This window comes from Hibiscus syriacus, unplaced genomic scaffold, assembly GCF_006381635.1.
Source record: "Hibiscus syriacus cultivar Baekdansim isolate YM2019G1 unplaced genomic scaffold, ASM638163v2 tig00116971_pilon, whole genome shotgun sequence".
NCBI classification, from domain to species: Eukaryota; Viridiplantae; Streptophyta; class Magnoliopsida; order Malvales; family Malvaceae; genus Hibiscus; species Hibiscus syriacus.
Window position 1 is genome coordinate 2,918,554 of NW_024063495.1, and position 24,463 is coordinate 2,943,016.

A 24,463-nucleotide genomic window follows, 5' to 3' on the forward strand; every position below is an offset into this window, starting at 1 on the left:
ATGAAAAGATTGTTGGGGATTTTATTTCTGCTCCTCATTGTCTTGGCCTCCGGTAAGTATGTATATATATATATATTTCATCTTCTTCATCATCTGATTCTCTTCCATGTACGTGACTGTGTATGAATGTTTGGGTATGTGGATGCAGAATGGGGGGTGCAGCCAGCAGAAGCGAGGAGGGTTTGCCAGTCACAGAGCCATAAGTTCAAGGGTGCGTGTATGAGTAGCCACAACTGCGCCCTGGTGTGCAGAAACGAAGGCTTCTCAGGCGGCAAATGTCGAGGCTTCCGGAGCCGCTGCTTCTGCACTAAGCTTTGCTAAGGGATATTTTAACAACATGCTTGGTCCACGTGTTTAGGCTTTTCATGCATGCATGCCAAATGTTTAAATAAGGCATATATGATCTCCCAATCAGTTCCATTCTTGGGAGATTCTTCTAGTTTTTCATGCCCTTGGAGGGTTGTTCTTTAGTTGTGTTTGTGGTTTCCACTGTACTAAAACTGCATTTTCAGCTACTTTAATTAATGGATCTACTCTCGTTTTCAATCTTATTGTTGTAAAATTTAATCTCACTGTTCAACTATGTCCAGGCGGACACAGAAATTTGTATAAGGCGGACGAATATAATAAAATTTTAAGGGGGTGAGATTATAAAATATTGTAGGCATGAAAATAATAATATATATAAAATATAAAGAAAATATATATAAGAGAATTTAAATTTTTTTATGAAGTGCCATCATTCCCTCTGTCCACCTTGACTATAGCTTAAGGTTGCTAAAGAGAGATCTATATTCATAACTTAATCAAGTTTCGATTTGAATTTTGTCAATCCGAGGTTGAACTACTCATATTAATCTTATCATTTTCAATCTTATAATTTACTCCATGTAAGAGAATGCATCTACTACTGATATATTTTGTAAGAAGGATCAGTGTGAACAGAATGCTTGTGGTCGTTTTCTTTGCTTTTTTTTACAGGTGTTTCATTTTCACTGTTAGGAGGTGTTTCACCTTTACTGTATCATTTTTTGACAGTGCTAAATGGATTATGATAATTATTGGTGTTTCAGGCGTAGATAATGTTAGGAATGGGATGGGTATCTTAGTATGCTCTAGGTTCAAGGAAAATATAGTTGAAGTTTGTAGATACCGGGATAGGATCATGATGATTAAGGTTATTATAAAAGTGGAAGTGTTGAATGTCCTTTCAGTATACGCCCCACACGTTGACCTAGGGGAGGGGGAGAAACGTTGCTTCTGGGATAAGTTAGATGATTTACTTAGGAGCATTTCAGAGGACCAAAGAATTTTCATAGGAGGAGACTTCAATGGTCATATAGGTAGTGCAACCGACGGGTATGACAGTGTTCATGGGGGTTTCGATAATGGTAGCAGGAACGATGAGGGGTGTACGTTGCTTGAATTTGCTACTGCACACGATTTGGTGGTCACTAACTCCTTCTTTAATAAGAGAGATGCGAACTTGATTACGTTTCATAGCGGGGGACATTGTACCCAGATCGACTACATCCTGGTTCGAAATCGGGATCGATGGGCTTGCATTGACTGTAAGGTGTTCCCTGAAGAGACATGTGCATCACAACACAAATTGTTAGTTTTGGTGTTTCGCGTACCCCACGGGCGGAGCACTCATAGGAGGGCTAAACTTGGTAAACCTAGGATCCTTTGGAAGAACTTATATGAAGCGACAACTGATGACTTTAGGAGTATGGTTTTGTCTAATACAGGTTTTGGAACTACAAACTCAAATAATGTAGATTTGTTATGAAAAAATATGGCAAATTCCATCAGAGATGTGGACAAAAATACCCTGGGGTTGTCGACAGGGAAGGCCAAGGAACATAAAGAATCGTGGTGGTGGAATGACGAAGTCCAAACTAAGGTGAAGACAAAGCAAACTTGCTTCAAGGATTTTCTACAATGCAATGAAGACGAAGAAAGGTCGACAGCTAAACAAAGATACAAGGAGGCAAAAAGGGAAGCCAAGAAAACGGTGGCTAAAGCAACGGATAAGGCATACGAGGAAATGTACAAGAGATTAAACACTAAGGAAGGACAAAACAGTATCTTCAGGCTTGCAAAATCTAGGGAGAATAGGAAAAATGATCTAGGTAGCATTAGGTTTATTAAGGACAATAATGGTGCTCTTTTAGCGAAAGATCATGATATTAAGAGGGTTTGGGGTAGTTACTTCTTTGAATTATTTAATGACGGTGCCTCTCCTTGTAGAGATAGTATCGTTGATGGGTCAGTCGGCCATCATACTACGACCAATGACTGCCCTACAGGTATGATTGGGTTTGAGGAAGTCAAAATGGCTCTTAGAAAGATAGGAAGGGACAAAGCTGTCGGTCCTGATCAAATTCCTATCACTGTGTGGTTGGCCCTAGGAGAAGAGGGAGTTAAGTGATTGACCAACATCTTTAATATTATTTTAGAGACTGCCAAGATGCCAGAAGAGTGGAGAGAGTCTACGGAGATACCAATCTATAAGAATAAAGGAGATCCCCAACGTTGTGGTAACTACAGAGGTATTAAACTACTCAGCCATACCATGAAGTTATGGGAAAGGGTGATAGAGGCTAGGTTGAGACAAGTTACTAGGGTTTCGGAAAACCAATTTGGCTTTATGCCAGACATGTCTACCACGGAGGCGATTCATCTACTTCGACGGCTTATGGAGAAATATAGGGAAAAGTCTAGAGATCTTCACATGGCATTCATTGACCTTGAGAAGGCTTATGATAGCGTTCCCCGCGATACGATCTGGAAGACTTTGGAAACGAGACGGATCCCAACTGCTTATATCCGGGCGATTCGTGATATGTACTATAGATCTACTACATACGTCAGGACTACAGTTGGCGACACCGAGGCTTTCCTGGTGGAAATCGGACTCCACCAGGGGTCAACCCTTAGCCCTTACATCTTCGCCTTGATTATGGATGGCATCTATTGTGCGACACCAGACGGTGTACCATGGTGTATGCTTTTCGCTGACGACATTGTCCTAGTTGCTGAAACAAAATCTGAGTGAATAGTAGACTGACTATCTGGAAGACTGCTTTGGAAGAAAAAGGTCTAAGGATCAATATTGAAAAGACAGAGTATTTATGTTCAAACTTCAGTGGGAACCAAAACGATGAAGATGTAGAAGTATGCATAGAAGGACACGTTCTCCCCTCAAAGGATTGTTTCAAGTACCTAGGATCTATGATACATAAAGATGGGGGTGTAGATGATGACGTTACACACCGTATAAAGGCGGGATGACTAAAGTGAAGGGCCGCTACTGGAGTTTTGTGTGACAAGAAGGTGCCTCTAAAACTTAAGGGAAAATTTTATAGAATGGCAATAAGACCAGCGCTGTTGTATGGATCAGAATGTTGGGCAATCAAGAAGGATCACGTAAGGAGGATAGAGGCCGCATAAATGAGAATGCTTCGATGGACATGTGGTAGGACTCTGTGGGATATGACAACAAACTTTGCTATTAGGATGTCCTTGGGGGTGGTGTTTGTTTCCGAAAAATTGAGGGAGGGAAGACTACGGTGGTTTGGGCATGTCCTTAGGTGACTACCATCGGATGCGGTCAGAAGGGTAGAGTCGATTACATCGACGGTGCCAGAAAGGAGAGGACGACCAAGGTGGAAGTGGGAAGACTGCTTGAGATCTGATTTGATGATTAGCCTTACCAAGGACATGACCTCTGATAGGAAAGTATGGAGACTTAAGACTAGGGTAGTCGAGTAGTGTGGGTCACATCTATAGGGTGTATCATCTCTGTCTTCTTTTAATGCCTTTGTAGTAATTCCCATGACTTCTACTTTTTATACGTTTCTGTTATTGATATTTATGAAGGCTTAGAACTGGGCTTGCTATCGTTGACTTATGTGTATCATTCTCTTCATGTTTTATCTTTTAAATTTATCCGGGTCTTACGTTTCTGTCTATATGCAGAGTTTTTTTTCCCGCAGGGATTACTTCCCATTACAGACACGCATATGATATTAATGACTATATATGAATACTTTTCAACTATGTATTTATTTATACATACATTGCATTTTATCTATATTTTAATTTTCTGACTGCCGGAGGTCTTCCACGGAAGCTACTCTCAACCTGGCGTTGGGGGCAGCCTACTACCCTACCTCCCCCTTACCCCATTGCATATGGGAATTGAGTTTTGTTGTTGTTGTTGTTGTAGAGTTTGTGATTCAAAGATGTTTCTGAAGACCTTTTATATTATATAAATTTAGAGACTTTAATATAAAGTATGTGTCTAAACTATCTATACATATTATTTAAATATTTAAATTTTTCTCTCAATCAAAATTAGTACCTAATGTTTATTATGTAATAAACTATCAAAATTAGTTTTATTAAAAATAGAAAAAAATAAATTACAATGAAGATTTATAATTATATATGTAAACTATATATATAATAAAGACATTTTCCTATAATCATTAATACAAGAAAATTAGCCACATAAGATAAAAAAAGAAACATGTAATAAAAATGTTAAAAATCTAATAAAATAATTTCGAACAAAAAATAGACACGAATATAATCTGATCGCATTGGCAAACGAATCATAAAAGGTAGTCAAATTATTGAGAGATCACTGAAAAAACGTAAATTAGAGTCGAGCGACATAAAAAACTATCCATGAACGCAAATCACATATACAATTCAATTCAAGAACCCAAAGCACGAAATATTTAGTAAAAATACAAACAAAAATAACAGTCAAACGACCAAAAACATATCATAAAAAAATCATCTCATTAAAACAAATAAAAACATATTATAAAGATAAAGTTATTAAAATTAAAAAAAAACAAGAACAATCAAAGATACCTACAATGAAAAAAAAACAATGAATATCGATAATGATTGAAAAGAAGAAAACTCCACCTAATAAATGGAATAATTACCTATTAACTTCTCGTTTATTTTGTTATTGTGTATAGGTCGTTTTGTCTCTCTTTAACTTCTCGTGATTCCATAATTGACATTTGAGAATTATATGTGCAAATTTAATTAGTTAAAGCGGTGAATGCAATACTTAAGCGAAAAAAAATTCTATTATTATATATTATTATATATATATATATATATTTGTCTTTAAAAATATTTTTGGATTTACTATTTATTACTTGATTTCATTTTTTAATTATACATATTAACTTTTATACATATTTATTTTTACTTAGCATTTAAATTATCTATAATTATTTTAATCTTTAAATCTAAAACAATTAGACTTAAGTTTGTTCAAACAGACATCCTCTAAAGCTATATTAAATTGATATTACATATTCAAATTTTAATTTACAAATGTGATTAGTAATTCTTAATTTTTTATCTTTTAAATATTTTAATAAATATTCATTATATATATATATATATATATACTAGAAATACATTAGTATAGGTTTACCTAATCAATGTCATCAGTTTGTATCATATCGTTTTCAAGATAATGTAAACAAATAGTTGATGGATACTTTAATTTTTAATACCAATTAATTAATTAAATATAAGATTTTAAAGTCCATTTATCATATTTATTCGACTTTTAATTTCTCCATCAATAATTTTATTTTAGAAACATACAAATAGTAAGGTTCAATATCAAGAAGAAAGACTATAAATTATTTTATCTCAACTTGTTATTTAAAAATATGTTATTTATAAATAAATATATTTTATCAGTTTATCAAGTTGTTAATATTTTTTTTATATATTCTCTTAGGTCATGACTTCTAGATTCACTAGAAATATTTTCATTTCTTCCACTAGAATTCTCCATTTCCCTCTCTTATACATAGAATTATGATTAGATTTAGAATTTGTCAAAAAAGTTACTATTTATATTTTTAACTACTTCGGTACTTATATTTATCAAACATTATACATTTAGTATATTCTTTCATTTTTATAAATGAGATACACATAATTTCCTTTTTAATCAATTTGGCACCTAAATATGTCTGGCATTACATATTTGGTACTTACTTTTGTCAAACATCACACAAAATGTGATACATGCATAGGAGGGTACAATTGTTATATCTCTTCTTTTCTTTGGACTGGTTATTCTAGAGAGATCGAGGAAGTATAAGGAGCGGCATTCTAATTTAAGGTAAAAAAAGGCGATTTTGGGACACAGTGGAAAATGTGATAAAAATCATAATATTTTAGGTTGAGCGCAACCTAAAATATTAACTTTTTCTAACATTTTTTGTTGAACTGAAAATGTTACATTCTTCATAACATTTTCTGCTGGCAATCGAAAATGTTACTTTATGTAACACCCCAATTTAGGGGCAAAAATTTAATAATCTTAAGAATCGAATTAAGGTAGTAACAATGGAAAATGTCGAGGACCAAATTGTAATTTTCTATAAGTTGTAGCTCAATTTTGAAACCTGTAGAGAGTTCAGGGTCTTGAACCCAAATTTTACCATTTTTATACCAGTGAAAAATAAACTTACCACCTTGATCGGTGAAGCCCCAAAATCCCCAATTTTAATCCACAAATCCCTAGCCAAAACCAAATCCCCGTTCGATGTACTGTCACCCCCATTCGAACTGCCGTACTGCCCTGACCAAAGCCCGAGCATCGTCGTGTCGTGAAATGCCTTATATCGCCGTGAATCGATGATTTTTCACGTTACAAAAACCCTAAATTTTCACTATTGTTTTTGTCAAATTACGGTCGATCTAGTCGGCATTGCCGTTCATCGCCATTTTCATCAACTTTAACGGCGACGTACGAACAAAACCCAATCGATTTTGTTCCTCGTTGACGCGATGTCGTTGATCCAACCGTGGGTAAGTTTTGAGTTTGGTTAATTTTCTTTCAGATTTGGTTAGTTTTTGTATTGACTTGGCTTATTGATGGTGTCTAGATGCTCCGCGATGAAACGACTGACCAACCGGACCTCCGTCACCGCCGCACGTGCCACCACACGTCAACAGTGCACGTGGGCTTCTTCCCCTTCCCTGGAAGCTTCTGGACCGGTCCAGCTGATCTGGATCGGCCCGAACCGATCAACCCGAACCGATCAACCCGACCCGACTCGATTTGACCTGATCCAAATCGTTGATCGGTCTGACTATTGACTAGTCAGGCCGTTGACTTTAACCGAAAAAGATAATTTTTTTGAAAAGCCCTATTTTATGTTTTCGATGTCCTAAATTCGAATCTGAAGTTTGTTTAGCCAAATTCGTACCCAGTAACCCGTTTTTCAATGTTTTATCTTCGGATTCAAGTTGGGTTCTCATTTAAATTCAGTTTTTAACGTAAATTCATTTTCTTTGTATCCGAGAGATTATTGGAAGTTGGATTCAAGTTCGAGGGCGATTGAATGGAGTTTAAATGGTCGATCGATATGGAACATGTTGGTATTGATTAGTGCATAGATGAATATAATTGGTCACATGTATGTAGTGATCACTTTCTCAAATCGATCCGAATGTGAAATAAAGTAGAGTAAATTGAATAAGGCTTGGACTACATACATACACACAAGAAGATTGATAAGAAATGATTTCAAGTTCGGTGATTATCTGAAAAAGAAAATAACCTCAAAATCTCTAAATTCTAATTGTTCTTGTTAAAAACTTTAATACCAAAATAACTTGGTTAATAAATTACAAAATTACCCTATGAGGTAAAATGATCTGGACTGACCCTCACAGTGAAAGTACCGTGAGAATTCATATTTAATCCGATAAACTGCTAATTCACCTGTTATATTCCTGATATGTTCAGAAATCACTGATAATAATATTTTACATCCGAGAATGTACAATACCTAGAATTATCGATTTATCAGCAAATACCTAAAGGCTAAAACATCAGAAGTTTTATTTATGTTTGCATTGTTCAGACAAATTTTGTTAAATAAAAAGACTTGACCGAAGGAAAGGATTGGAATACCCTTAAACTGTAAAATGACCAAAATACCCCTCAAGAGTAAAATAATCCAAAATATTTCTAAGCCTTGGAATGACTAAATTATATGACCTAGTTGATTTGAATGGAAGTATTGTATGTGTTGAGTTAATCGATCGATGTAATAGGCCAAGAGGGGGGTGAATTGGCAATTAAAATTTCGGTAGAAGCTTTTGCAGAAAATTGAAAATATTTGCACAATGATTTAGAGTGGTTCGACTTTCTCAACCAAAGTCTACGTCCACTACCTTAGCTATCCATACTAAGGATTTTCCACAAATTTAGTAATTTGTCTTTCTTTTGAGGATAAAGAGTAACCTTACAAATCCCTCAAGAATTATACCCCAAATTCTTGAGAACACTCTTTCCCAAAGAGAACAATACAAATTTTACAAACTTACAAGAAAATCCTCTAAAGGCAAGATGTTTGCACAATTCTAGAACAAATAAAGAACACTCAAGAATAATACAATTGAGCACAATAAGTGTTCTTGAAAGCAAAAATGAATATTGAATGAAATATGCTTGAAAATGCTCAAACTTGAGGTTTGATGCTTTCTCTTTGATTCTCTCTTGATTCTTGTTGGTTGTTGTTTCTTATACTTGATCAATGGCTTCTAAGCTTGTTTAAATACTCCTTCAATTGATTCTGAACGTTGGGGATGATTAGTGGAGTCAATAGAGTTGTTATTGTGTGAAAACAATTAATAAAACAACTTGAAGCGTGGGGGTAATTGGTACCCCCTCATAGGGAATCAGTTCCCTAAGTGTAAAATTCAAATATTTCGACCGTTAAACAGGGGGAATTGGTACCCCTTGAGGGGGAATCGATTCCCTCTGAGTAATCTGTTATTTCTTAGAGTCAAGCCATTCAGGGGGAATCGGTACCCCCTTGGGGGGGAATCGGTTCCCTCTGAACAATCTGAAATTTTTGGCTTTAGAAAGGTTTGAAATACTTCGTAAAATTGTTTTGAAAATGGTTTAAGTATAAAACAAAATTTTACACTTTAATAAGGTTTAAAAATGATCTTTGAAAGACTCGGAGTAATATTTTGATATTCGAATAATTATATCGAATATTCTTAGAAACTCTTTTGTAAAATCTTAAAATTCATTTATACTTAGTTTGTTATATCGAAACATCAAAATGTTTTCAACAATCTCCCCCTTTTTGATATAACAAAACATTTAGTAATTTTAAGATTTTCAATTTGAAAAAAAATATATCAAGTTTTGAAATTACTCCCCCTACTATAACACACAAATTCATTTATACTTAGTTTGTTATATCGAAACATCAAAATGTTTTCAACAATCTCCCCCTTTTTGATATAACAAAACATTTAGTAATTTTAAGATTTTCAATTTGAAAAAAAATATATCAAGTTTTGAAATTACTCCCCCTTACTATAACACACTTCTCCCTCTTATTAAACTTCTCCCCCTTTTTGTTAAATCAAAAAGACTCTAAAATGTTTTTAAACAAGGTTTTGAAAAACATTAGCCAATTAATTTAGAAATATAAAACTTTAAGCTGCTAAGATCACAATCAAGAGAAGACGTTAGCCATTAGTTTCATAATCCAATATTCATAAACAAATATGAAGTGGTAAAATTGGTCACACTCATCTAAATGTAAATGATGCAATAATGAATAAAAATTCAACCAAACAAAAAATATATATAAATATAAGTTCAACCATCCATAAAATATAAATCCAAACATATAAGCATCCAAAGTCAAACAATCCACAAATTCAATCAAACATCCAAAATGTTAAAACAATAGGTTTTAAATCTCATCAAAGAAAACTAAAGCACGACAACACTCAACCATCCGTAGGAGGATCTGGAGGAGGAAAATGAACTTACATAGCGGTCATCTCATGTGTGAGTGCATCAATACATTCATTTATAGTTGAGTTGTTCGCGCGCATCTCCTGAAGAATTTCCAATTGTTGAGCTCCCATTGTGGATAAATGAGACTCTATGGAAGTGAAGCGTGAATCCATGGATACATATTAGAAATCAAATGTCTCCATAAAGGAATGAAAATATGGAGACATTTGATCATCTGGTCGTGCTTGTTCCTCGTCTGCTCCAGCTCAACGTCGGCTTCGTCAGCTTCCAGAGGTTGTTCACTGGTACGAACCCATTGACCAATCTCTTCATTGAGCTTCCATCCCAATTTAGTTAAACATAAGAGGTTGATTTGGTTTTTGAGTGGAAAAGAGGCATCAAGACCAACTCTAAGCCCAACTTTTTTAAACAAATTACTTAGAATACAACCGTAAACAACAGATGAACATAGTTTCTTATTGGGAACAAGATTTACGGTTTCGACAAGTTCAACAAAGATAATCTGTGGTATGTTGATTTTAAAATTATTTTGGACACAATTTAGCCAAAGTAGATCTAAGGCTCGAATAGTAGAGTAACGACCTCCAGATAGTCGAAACCACCAAGAGATCATTAGATGAAGAAAACGATCATGAAGATCTAAAACACTCGTACTATCCCTTCGTTTATACTGAGAACCTACCATTTGTTTTTTATTATCTAACCCGTCATTATCTAATCCTAATGCACTGGCTATATATTTCGGGTCAAGATGAATGAATCGTCCTAGAAGATAGGATCAAATTCATATGGTTGCGGTTTTATCCCAGTTTTGAATGCAAACTGCATTAGAGTAGAAGATACAGACGAGTTGGTGGTAAACTATTGGTTCAAGCTCGAAGAGTTTATCAAATTTCCACTCTTGTAGGGTAGGAAGATGTCAAAAATTGATGTCTAACATGGCTTGAAGAGATGAGATTCGTTCTTCCCAGATTTTGTAAGACTCAAAGTATTGAGAATACCTAAAGAAAATATTTTGTCTATGATTGGGTTCATTGAAGCATAAATTACGAATGGTCATATTTGGATCATCGGGATTAGGATTAGGAATTTATTGGATAGGTGGAGGATTTTGAGGCGAGTTTGGAGGTTGGTTAGAACGACTAGAGGAAGGCCTTGAACGTTTGTGAGACATGACGTAAGATAATCGAAATGGAAAGAATAACCTGCAATTTTAAAACACATGTATGCAACAAATATCAATCCCAAAACTCAATTGAGTCCGCAATATTTCAAGGTTCTCTAAACCGAATCCTAATGGGCAAAATTTTAAAAATAACTATTCGTACAGTTTTCATAATAACAACACAATCAAAGCATAACAATTTTGACAAACATTTTTTTATTTCGAATTTCAGAAAATATTTTGAAAAATTGTTTGTTTTTGATGAAATTTGTTGTAAAATCTAGTTTCTAAACACTAAACAATCAATGCCGATATAAAGTTCAACCTAGAACTAATTAAAACTAGTTCTAAAATTAAAATTTAATAAAATAGAAGTTTTAGAAAAATACCTTGAAGAATTTTGGATTTGAGTTAGATTGGATGAAGTTTGCACGATTTTGATGATTCCAACAGGTTTAGGAGTTGATATTTGAAGTAATTTCGATTAAAAACGTTGTTTTTGAATCAATATGGAGATAGGGTGAGAGTGGAGAGAAGAACGACGATAAAGAGTGAGAGAGGGTTTTGAGAGAAAAAAAATGATATTTGGGCGTTTATTAACAGACCCCGTGGGGGGTATCGATTCCCCTAAGGGGGAATCGATTCCCTCTGCACCAAAATGCTAAAAATTTGATTTTAAACATTCAAAATGCTAAATTAATTCACTCTAGTGGTATTGGCAACTCATATATCGAAAATTAATCATGTTCAATCAAACAATTTTATCTTTAAACTACATTTAATTTAAACACTAAGTGAAGATAGGTCAGCTAAACCTAATTCTCTTCTAAGTGTCCAAAATATTTCTTTGTCTAAAGGCTTTGTAAAGATATCCGCTAATTGATGCAAAGTATCAACAAATTCTAGAACTACATCTTCCTTTGTTACATGGTCTCTAATGAAGTAATGTTTAATTTCAATGTGCTTAGTTCTAGAGTGTTGGATGGGAATTTTAGTGAGACAAATAACACTAGTATTGTCACACTTGATAGGAATGGTACCTACTTTAATTCCATAATAAAAAAGTTGTTGTTTCATCCATAAAATTTGTGCACAACAACTACTGGCTGAAATGTATTTCGCTTCAGTGGTAGATAATGCAACACAATTTTGTTTCTTTGAAAACCAAGAAATCAGCATATTTCCAAGGAATTGACAAGTACCGGAGGTGCTTTTCCTATCTAATTTGCATCCTCCATAATCCGCATCAGAAAAGGCATGCAAGCTAAAGCTAGAGTCTCTAGGATACCAAAGTCCTAAACTAGGGGTGTCCTTAAGGTATATAAAGATCCTCTTAACAGCTAGTAAATGTGATTCCTTAGGGCATGATTGAAATCTAGCACATAAGCAAACACTAAACATAATTTCTGGTCTACTTATGGTTAGATAAAGCAATGAGCCAATCATGCATCTATATAATTTAACATCCACACATTTACCTTCTTCATCTATGTCAAGCTTTATTGATGAGCTCATTGGAGTGTCATGAGGTTTCCCATTTTCCAGTCCAAACTTCTTGAGCATATCTTTGACGTACTTAGATTGATTGATGAAGATGCCATCTTTCTTTGCTTGATTTGGAGTCCCAAAAAGAGCTCCCCATCATGCTATCTCGAATTCACTTTGCATTAGGTTAGAAAATTCTTGGCAAAGAACATCATTAGTAGAACATTAACATAAATTTGAAATACTATAATCTTTACCTTATGCTTTAAAAACAATATAGTGTCAACATTCCCTTTTGAAAAACCTTTTTCAATTAAAAAGTTTGACAATCTTTCATACCAAGCTCTAGGAGCTTATTTTAACCATAAAGAGCTTTGTCAATTGAAGAACATGATTTGGAAATTTTGAATCTTCAAAACCAAGAGGTTGTTCCACATACACTTCTTCTTTTATAAATCCATTTAAAAATGCACTTTTAATCATTTGATATAATTAAATTCATGAAAACATGCAAATGCTAATAACATTCTAATTGCTTCCATCCTAGCTACGGGAGCGTATGTTCATCATAGTCTATGTCTCTTCTTGAGTATACCCTTGAGCAACAAGTCTAGCCTTGTTTCTCACTATTACCACTTTCATAAAGCTTATTCCTAAATATCCTCTAGTACCTACAGTAGATTTATTACTAGGCCTTTCAACTAAGTCCATACTTTACTTATCTCAAATTGATTTAACTCTCTTGCATAGCCATAATCCAATGTTCATCATTTAATGCTTCTTAATATTCTTAGGCTCTATGCATGAGATAAATGCAATATAATTACAAATATTTCTAAAGGAAGAACGAGTTGTTACCCCTTTGGATGAATCACCTATTATTTCACCATCCTTGACATAGTTGTATTCCCTTGGGGTAAGAGACTTCCCTTTCTTCAATGGTTGGATTCTCGAGAGGATCTTGAGTTTCCTCATCTTTAGTTTCTTCATTTGATGATGGTTTTCATTTATGTTAATAATGCCTACATCATCATTCATACAAGAATCCTTCCTCGAAAGGGGATTATCATTGAAAACAACATGTATAAACTCTTCTACAACTAAAGTTCTTTTATTAAATACTCGATAAGCTTTAGAATTTAAGGAATAACACAGAAAAATTCCTTCATCACTTTAGCAAATTTGCCAAGATTGTCTTTACCGTTGTTTAAAACAAACATTTACATCCAAAATGATGAAAATAGCTAATGTTAGGTTTTTTATTTTTAAAAAGTTCATATGGAGTTTTCTTCAAAATAGGCCTAATCATTACTCGATTAATGATATAACAAGCGGTATTTGTTGCTTCTGCCCAAAAATATTTTGGCAATTGTTTTCACAAAGCATGGTTCTAGCCATTTCTTCTAAAGTTCAATTTTTCCTCTCAATACTCCATTTGTTGAGGGGTTCTAGGTGCTGAAACATTATGACTAATACCATTAGAATTACAAAATTCAGTAAATCCAAGATTTTCAAACTCAGTTCCATGATCACTCCTAACACTAGTTATAGAGTAACCTTTTTTTGTTTTGGATTACTTTTGAAAACGTGATGAATTTTTCTATTGCTTCATCTTTAGTACTTAAGAATAGAACCCAAGTATATCTAGAATAATCATCTATCAATACAAATGCATATTGTTTTCCACCCAAGCTAGTAGTCCTAGTGGTCCAAAAGATCCATATGAATCATTGTAATACTCTACTAGTTGATACATCATTAATGGATTTAAAGGAATCTCGTTTTTGTTTTCCTTTAGCACAAGCATCACAGATTTTGTCATTATTAAATTTAAGCTTAGGCAACCCTCGAACTAAATCTCCTTGAATTAGTCGTTGCAAAACACTCATACTAGCATGTCCTAGTCTCCTATGACATAACCAACTATCATGCTCATCCTTAGCAACTAGGCATAAATTAGTCATATCTATGGAATCTAAATGCACCATGTAAATGTTTCTTATTCTATGACCAACAAGCATAATCCGATTAGATGCAATGTCAATAACTTTACAACCATTAGTTTTAAACATGACATTGAATCCCTTATCACATAATTGACTAATACTCAAAAGATTATACTTTAACCCATTCACATATAAAACATTTTTAATTTGTATGGAAGAGGTATTACCTATTGTACTTATACCTTCAATGTGACCTTTTGAGTTATCACCAAAAGTCACTTATCCTCCATTTTTGGCGTTAAGCTATATGAACCGGCTTTTGTCTCCGGTCATGTGTCTTGAGCATCCACTATCAAGGTACCATGATTTTGAATTTGTTTCCCTTGCCCTCTAGCAATGCTCATTTCCCTACAAACATAGATTAATTTTTTATTTTTGGTACCCAAATTCTTTTGGGTCCATATTCATTAGTCTCCAAAATTCTAGTCCCCCTAGGTATCCATTTGTGTAGGATATCCTTATCTTTAGTAGTAATGAGTTCTTTAGGAACCCATATACTTCTAATGATTTTTCCATTTGAGGTTCTTCAGTGACCTCTATTATTGTAGTTTTTAAAACTTTTTCTAACAAAGTTGGATTTTGAATTTTCTCCGTTTTCAAAACGTTTTGTTCCAACTTTATCAAAAGAATCTTTAAGATCATCAATTTCCTTTTGATAATCATCATTGACCTTTGAAAGTAAATTATGCAAATCAAAATTTTTCTTTTCAAACTCTTCTAGTTTGATTTGCAAATTTTTTATTTTACTTTCAAGATCATTGTTGGTCTTGGATATGAGATTATTTTCATTTTCAATTTGAAATATCATTTTATATTTTAAAAACAATTTCTCATAATCTGAAGCCAACCCATTATATTACTCTAATAACTCATCATAAGATAAATCATCTAAATCAAATGAGTTAGAGGTTACCCTAGAATCTTCCCCGAATACCATAAAGCACAAGTTTGCTACTTCTTGTTCCTCTTCATCGGAACCTTCTTCATCGCTCCATGTAGCCACATGAGCCTTGTGCTTAATCTTTGATTTGACCCTTCCTCTTCAATTGTGGGCAATCATATTTGACATGCCCCGATTTTTTGCATTCATAGAAAATGATCGGGTCTTTCTCTTTTGGTTCATTTTTGAAGCCTTCATTTCATTTGAATTTTCTTCCTCGGTTAGGCCTCATCATTTTTCTGAACCGTTTGGCAAACAATGTCATTTCCTCGTCATCGTCATCTTCATCCAAATCACTATGATCTTTTGTTGATTTGAGAGCAACTCCCACGTTCTTCTTATTCTCCGTCTCCTTCTTTGGCTCGTCTCTTTTCTCAAGGTCTTCCTCTTCTTTAAGCATCATTTCATGCATGAGGAGAGAGCCAATAAGTTCATCGAGGGTCAAGGATTTTAAGTTCTTAGCCTCGATGATCACCGTATTATTTACAAGCTTGTCATTTGGAATGATTTCTCCATATGATTTGACACTATTGACAATCGTGGAGAATCTATCCGTCATAGCTTTGACATCTTCATCCGGTTTCATCCTGAAATTTTCATAGCTATGAGTTAGAAGACTAATTTTAGATTCTTTTACATCGTTTGTGCCTTCATGAGTGACTTGTAGTTTGTCCCATATCTACTTGGCGGTTGTGCAAGATGAAACTCTCCCGTATTCATCTGGTCCAAGAGCACAAAAGATAATATGGATAGCTTTGGAGTTAAGCTGGAACATTCTTGTCTCTCATTCACTCCACAATCTTGGGTGAGTGGAGGGTTTGATGTATCCGTCTTCTATAATATTTCATGCTCCCATGTCACTTACTTGAATGAAATACATCATCATATTCTTCCAATAAGCATAATTAGCTCCATTGAAGAAAGGAGGCTTGTTGACGTGCAATGAATCAAGATCGAAGTCGGAGTTTGAAGTAGAGGCCATTGATGACTTGATTATCGATGTAACTCTTCCTGAATCGACTCAAGAGGCGATTAAACCTTCAAATGAGTGAGGCTCTGATACTAATTATTGAGTTAATCGATCGATGAATAGGCCAATAGGGGGGTGAATTGGCAATTAAAATTTTGGTGAAAGCTTTTACAGAAAATTAAAAATATTTGCACAATGATTTAGAGTGGTTCGACTTTCTCAACCAAAGTCTACGTCCACTACCTTAGCTATCCATACTAAGGATTTTCCACAAATTCACTAATTTGTCTTTCTTTTGAGGACAAAGAGTAACCTTACAAATCCCTCAAGAATTATACCCCAAATTCTTAAGGACACAATCTCCCAAAGAGAACAATACAAATTTTGCAAACTTACAAGAAAATCCTCTCAAGGTAAGATGTTTGCACAATTATAGAACAAAGTAAGAACACTTAAGAATAATACAGTTGAGCACAATAAGTGTTCTTGATAGTAAAAATGAATATTGAATGAAATAGGCTTGAAAATGCTTAAACTTGAGGTTTGATGCTTTCTCTTTGATTCTCTCTTGATTCTTGTTGATTGTTGTTTCTTATACTTGATCAATGGCCTCTAAGCTTGTTTAAATACTCCTTCAATTGATTCTGAACATTGGGGATGATTAGTGGAGTCAATAGAGTCGTTATTGTGTGAAAATAATTAATAAAACAGCTTGGAGCGTGGGGGAATCAGTACCCCCTCATAGGGAATCGGTTCCCTAAGTGTAAAATTCAAATATTTTGACCGTTAAACAGGGAGAATCGGTACCCCCTTGAGGGGGAATCGGCTCCCTCCGAGTAATCTATTATTTGTCAGAGTCAAGCCATTCAGGGGGGAATTGGTACCCCCTTGGGGGGAATCGGTTCCCTCTGGACAATCTGGAATTTTTGGCTTTGGAAAGGTTCGAAATACTTTGTAAAATTGTTTTGAAAATGGTTTAAGTATAAAACACAATTTTACTCTTTAGTAAGGTTTAAAAATGATCTTTGAAAGACTTGGAGTAATATTTTGATATTCAAATAATTATATCGAATATTCTTAGAAACTCTTTTGCAAACTCTTAAAATTCATTTATACTTAGTTTGTTATATCGAAAAATCAAAATGTTTTCAACAGTATGTATTTGAATTTCGAAAACGAACGAATTACTCTGGAAACTCCGAAGTAACTGGGATAGATTTGACTATTAAATGACCAAAGTATCCTCAATGACCTTGAATTAAGTGAATAACTTGGATAAGTCTGGAAACACCAATGGTTATATATATATTGTATCGTCTATAAGGGTTTTGAACCAGGAATCAAGCACGTCGACATTTCCTAATAGCATTGAAATGTCGAATTGGAATAAAGACCATTGGAATACCTGTTAATCTCCCTAAGATCCATTCAACGATGATTCTGAAGATGATCAATTCGACAAGAATTGTCTGTATTGAAAAGTGAATAGCATTGAAATGTCGAATTGGAATAAAGACCATTGGAATACCTGTTAATCTCCCTAAGATCCATTCAACGATGATTCTGAAGATGATCAATTCGATAAGAATTGTCTGTATTGAAAAGTGAATACTCTGGAAGTGCAATGATTTAACCGGTTGACAGGTATCATTGATGGGACTTGTACAGTTCAAGTTAACTTGATATTTCGATAGATCAACACAAATCGTAAATGCACTGATTCTTCATTTTTTCCTTATCAGCTCAAATCGCTAAGAATCCTCCAAGAACCTAATGCCCAAAATGCTTCTGATTTCTTGAAAAATGGAACCACTCCTTTCATATATGAAAACACAAGTAACTCAGATGCAAAGGATTCTAGAATACCTTTATGATTTCATTGTGCCTCCGAAAAATATCTGAATACTATATGATCCTGATAAATCACGTTTTAAATAATTGATGATCCCGTCAGCTAGTAAACTCTTTCGATAGTGATTTTAACTTCTGACATTCTAACGGTATACTGAAGATATGTGTTTCCCCTGTAGCATTCCAAAAATTAAGTTAGTGAATAAATTGTAAGATTTTGAAACTTCAGGTCTAATTTTAAAAAAATAGAAAATTTCAAGGACTTAGATGAGAATTTCTTGGTATTTGATTAAATAGTAAAGATGGAAGGAATGAAGGGTATTATGGTATTTTCAGTTTAAAGGATATTTTATCTCCTTTATTAAGAGATAAGCACGTGGGATTTGAGAGAGTTATCTGGAAGCCATTTCTTCTTGTCTTCTTCTTCTTCTCGTTAGTTTCATTTCAAAGGTGAATTGAGTTATAGCTGTTTATTTCTTGAATTTTAAGTTGGTTCTTATTCTTTGGGTGTTATAAAAGCTTAACAAAAGCTTATATAAGATTAAAATAACAAGAAGAGAGAATTAGAAAAGAAATTTTAATAAGTGTGTAGAAGTGAAATATGGATATGATATAGTTTTTGGATTTTTGTTGATAAATTTGACTTGTCATAAGAAGGATTAAGATGTCTAATGTATTAGAAATGAGTTTAGAACATGTTGAAAGTTTAGTAAAATTCTTAATTTCAAGAGTTATGGTGAAATATTGAAGATAACGATGTATTATAGTGATAAAAGATGGTTTAAGTTTATATATTTGAGTTTAATGAATTTAAGGGAGTTCTTACCGATACTACAAGGCAGAAATATGTGATAATTATGTGTAGGTATCGATACTACATGAACAATATTGATACCGTAAGGCAAAAATGGGATAAATCTTCATGAGGTATTAATACTGAAATTATAGTATCGGTACCATGGATATCGATACAAATGTAGAAGTATCGGTACTATTCTTGTGATGAAATTACATAATCAAGGAAAAGTATCGATACCGTGAGAAGGTATCGATACTACAAGTATAGAGGTATCGATATTGTGCTTATAGTACCGATACTACTCAAGTTGGAATTTGGAAATTAGTTCTTTGATTAGTTTGCATTAGTAAGAATCTTTTTGAGTAATTCGAATCCCGATATTTATTGGATTGTATATCCGTGTAGATATTGATCGAAAACAAAGTCCGGGCAAGCAGTCAGAGTAAGATTTACCGAGAGAACGATAAGAGATTGGTATTGACTAGTGAGACCAAGGTGAGAACATGATATTATGTATAAGTTACTTATGGAATTAAGACTTGCGACGAGTCTAATTCCAATATTAGATTACATGAGTACACGAATACAAGTAGGTAGTAATATGATGCTTATATGTACATGAGTATATGCATATGTCTGGATGTTGAGTGCATCTCTATACATAATCTATGTGAATGCATGTATGTATGATAAACCATGTGAACTTATATAATTGACTTATGTAAACAAAGGGAGAAATGAGATAAGCTATGTGACTATAAGCTATGTGAAAATAAGTTATATGATTACATGATCATAAGATATAAGATATGTGACTACATGAAAGTTTGATATAAGCTATGTGAAAGTAATCTATGAGATTATATGCCTATGTGATATGAATGTGTGAATACGTATCAAACATAATTGATAATGCCCATGTTATGTAATATGAGAGCTAGGGGTATAGTTGGCATGTCAAGAGTCGAGGGTTCTATGTGGTCATTTGGGACATATATGTAATCCTATGGAACATATATGTGGTTCTTCGAAACACATATTGGGTCATTTGGAATATATATGTGGTACTTAAGGAGAATTCTATGTGGTCATTCGGGACATATATGTGGTCCTTCGGGACAAATTTTATGTGCCCTTAATGTGAATTTATACGAGCTGTGGTGACAACATATGTGCAAAACCTCAATATACTCATATATCTTTAGTTCTCAGAAGTATACATGGGCTAATAAAGAAATAAAAACAAACATACGGTATATGATGTATATGCCTTATTATGTGAAATGTATTATAGGATTTATGTAATATTGTGTGTATTATTTGGCTAAATGAGTCATATGATGGTTAAGAATGCTAATATAAGAATATATGATTATAAGGACTAATGAAAGAGTAATAATGATAAGGATGGTATATGTGTATTTTGTTATAGGAAATGTTCATGCATCATTAAGTAGTTATAGTTGATATTATTTGGTTACATGTCTCACTAAGTCTGTGACTTAGCATGTGAGTATTTCACACGTAGGGTTCGAGAAGCATTAAAGAGAAGATAGGTAGCAGAGACAACATAATATCATCGAAGATCAGATCAGAAGAAATTTATCAATATGTATCTTTATTGTAATATATATAATGTTGGCATGTACCTAAAGGATTAAATTTTATAAGCTATGATAAGTATTTGTAAACTTTTTTATATAATATATGTAAATTATTAAATATATTTAAATTAAGTTTGAAATTATCTTCTATTTTATATAAGTAAATGATTTGAAAGGTCAATGTGACATCTCGGACTCGTATTCAGGTAGGATACGAGTTGGGGTGTTACATCCCCTGCTCGATAAGATTATCGTGTACCTCCGAATAATATCTGAAACCTCTAGTGTGTTCACTAACTACATAGATTTTCTATTATCTGATCTCTGATCACTGCTCTGATTTCTGATATCTATGTTTACTAACTGAAATTATTTTTATACTGGGTACTCTGGGATCTGGTATGAAGACTCTGGCAGGTTCAGTTGTTGCTGGTAATTACTTGTATAGGTTCAACATCGACTGGTAATTCCTTATCTCTGGCAGGTTCAGTCGCTGCTAGTAATTCCTCGTATAGGTTCAACACCGACTAGTAATTCCTTATGGACCTAAGGTGACCCTTGGGTAGGCTCTACAACCCAGAGATCTTCTTGGGTAGGCCCTGCGGCCCCAAGATTTTACTTGGGTACACTCTTAGACCCCAAGGTGCTCCCTTAGGTTATGCAGTTCTGGGGAGCTGCAAATGGCGTTCAGTTGAAGGGATTTACTATGGTTTTGGAAAAATACATTTTAAACTACTAATGTTTTAAAAAATCTGTACCTTTTTACTAGTTTTGTGTGAACACACTAGACACCCTATTCTGATATCCTGAACCCAGTCATCCGAAACATTTCCTCTGAACTGAAAGCTTACTGTCTTGTACTATTTAAGATATCAATGGGACCTCAGATCAACATAAAAGTTTGTAGATGTCTGAATCAATAAGGGTTTATATGTTTATCTATTATCTGCATGTACTTCAACATCTTTTGGTAGTATTGTATTACTGAGCTTTCCAAAGTTCACTATGTTATTTACATTTTCAGGTTAAAGGATTGAACCAGTGCAACTATCGACATCGGTAAGGGAGTTACACCGGCGTTGCTTGCGAAGTACGGTGCATGTGTTTAAGGGACATGTAGGTTGTATTTTGTTTTTATATTCGAGTCTGGATTTTTTTTTTATTTTTTAATATTGTTAAATTTTACTGTTGTATTTATAAATTGTTTTATGAGTTTACATGTTTTAACAAAAATTGTAATTTTCTGGGATTTTTATGGTGGGTCGCTCCGGTGACCCTAGTGTGACACCCCAGATCGGATCGGGTCACCCACATCAGTCTGTGGGTGTTACACTTTATTCGTAACATTTTAGGTTCAAACAAAAATATTAATAAAAAGACAACATTATAGGTTGCGCTCAACCTAAAATGTTATGATTTTTATCACATTTACGATTGTATCCCAAAGTCAATTTTTTAGCCTTAAATTAGGCTATCGCACGACATAACTACCAGAGATCATCCTCCATGAAGATAGTAGTTACAATATGAGGATTAAGCCATCATGACCTACACGAAACGTGTGAAAAGAATATTATCTCCCTCTTATATAACTATCTTATGTGCAAATCACCAATAATCCGTAAAATTTCCCACAATTTTATCGTTGAACCAAGAACCACCATCCCAACTTATTGCACATCAACATAACTAAATTTGGATCAATGATTATACCCTCATATAAGGTCTTTTTAATTATTTTTATTTAAGAGATTAGGTATTTTTTAATGATCAAATAGATCTAAGAACAAAATAAAAATTAATGAAAAAATTTGTCACTATTAATTCCAATTCTCTATATAAGAAAAGGTAAAAATACAACGAATCAATCATAGAAATAGCAAACACGTAGGTCAATGGCGTGAAATATTCCGGCAAAGGTTCAACCCCCACCACCGGAGGCGGCGTACACATCTGCCTCATCCCATTCCCAGCATGCGGACACATACTTCCTCTCATGGACCTAACTCGTCAGCTTCTTCGTGGCTTAACAGTGACAATCATGGTCACACCAAAGAACCTTTGCTATCTAAACCCTCTTCTTTCCCTACACTCTCCCAACGTTGAACCTCTGGTCTTCCCTTTCCCCTCTCACCCTTCTCTTCCTCGTGAAGTCGAGCAAATGCAAGATCTTCCGATCTCGTTTCTTCCTCACATAGTCGAGGCCTTGGGAAAATTACACCATCCTTTACACCAATGGTTCCGATCACAACAAAGATCGGGAAAATATCCTCCGGTTGCCGTTTTGTCCGATATATTGCTTTCTCCTTGGACTGTTAACCTCGCTTCCGATCTCGATATCCCGAATATCTGCTTCGTTCCGTTCAATGTTGCTGCAGTTTATTTCTGGCTTGGAAAACCCAGTTTCCTGTTACCTTTTATAGGGAAGCTTTCAAGGCGAGTATGAAAAGCCAGGGTTTTGTTTTCAACTCGTTTTAAGAGTTGGAAGGGGAGAAAATGGGTTTGATCGAGAAGAAATTCGTTAAACGTGGCCGTGTTTGGGGTGTCGGCCCTTTACCGGCGGTTGATAATTCTTGTGAGGTGCGATTTCTTCTTCAAGTTCAACACAGCCGAATGAAGTCATTGCATGGCTTGATTCTTGTGAGGTTGAGAATTCTGTTGTTTTCATCGGATTCGGGACTCAGATTACCTTGACGAAGCATCAAATGAAAGCGGTGGCGGTGGCGTTGGAAGAGAGCGGCGTTCGTTTCATTTGGGCCGTAAAGGAACCGATGAAACGAGCGGAAGACGGCGACGATGATCAAAGGTTGATCCCTCAAGGGTTCGAAGATAAAGTCAAGGGAAAAGGCCTAGTGATCAGAGGTTGGGTACCCCAAGTGACAATTCTCAAGCATCGAGCCGTCGGTTCTTACTTGACTCACTGCGGGTGGAACTCGGCGTTGGAAGCCATTGTTGCCGGCGTGTTGTTGCTCGCTTGGCCGATGCAAGCCGACCATTTTCAGATCACGAGGCTGTTGGCTGACGAAGTTGGTGCAGCGATAAGGGTTTGCAAAGGGTTAAGAACTGTTCCAGATGCAACTGAACTGGCTCGGATCCTTGTGGAATCAACGACCGTGAAGCAACCGCAAAGAGCTCGAGCCATGGAGTTGCAGAAAACAGCATTGACTGCCATTAGAGAAGGTGGAAGCTCTTACCAGGCTCTTGATGAACTAATGGAACGATTTTCTGGGTTTGGAATTGATTGCAGTAAAATTGGGACGTTGGATATAATACGATCGTCTATGTAATATTTGGCGGCCGTTGTTCTTGCCTAGTGGTTGTATCAAGTTTTTTTTTTTTTTTTTAAGTAAAGCGGTTATAAAGTAATTTTTGTTTTAAATATTATTATTTAATAATAAATGTTAAATTATTTTTGTAATCGATTAATGTTCAAACTTTTTAATTTTAAAATTAACAATGATTTCTTTAATCACGTATAATGGGCAATGACCTCTCAAATTTTGGAAAAATTATTATAAGACTCTTCAAAGTTTATAAGAATTTCATTAATCTCACTTAGAATATTTGAAAAAAATGTGTTGTTCTCTTAAAATTGTTAAAATTTCATATTAACATACATACATACTTATATGTTTATAAATGAAATTAAATTGATATTCTTAAAATATAAAATTTATATATACAATTTAAATTCTCATAAATAAAAATTATAAATATATAAATTTAAACTTATTTTTTAAAATATTAATTTTTGACTTCTAATAGCTTAGAAATAAAAAATATTGAT

General features: G+C 34.3%; 1 pseudogene; it reads left to right on the top strand.

Annotated features, from left to right (window-relative positions):
• LOC120192127 lies at nt 1-23,963 on the top strand (annotated as a pseudogene).
• Nucleotides 23,964-24,463: the final 500 nt, after the last annotated feature.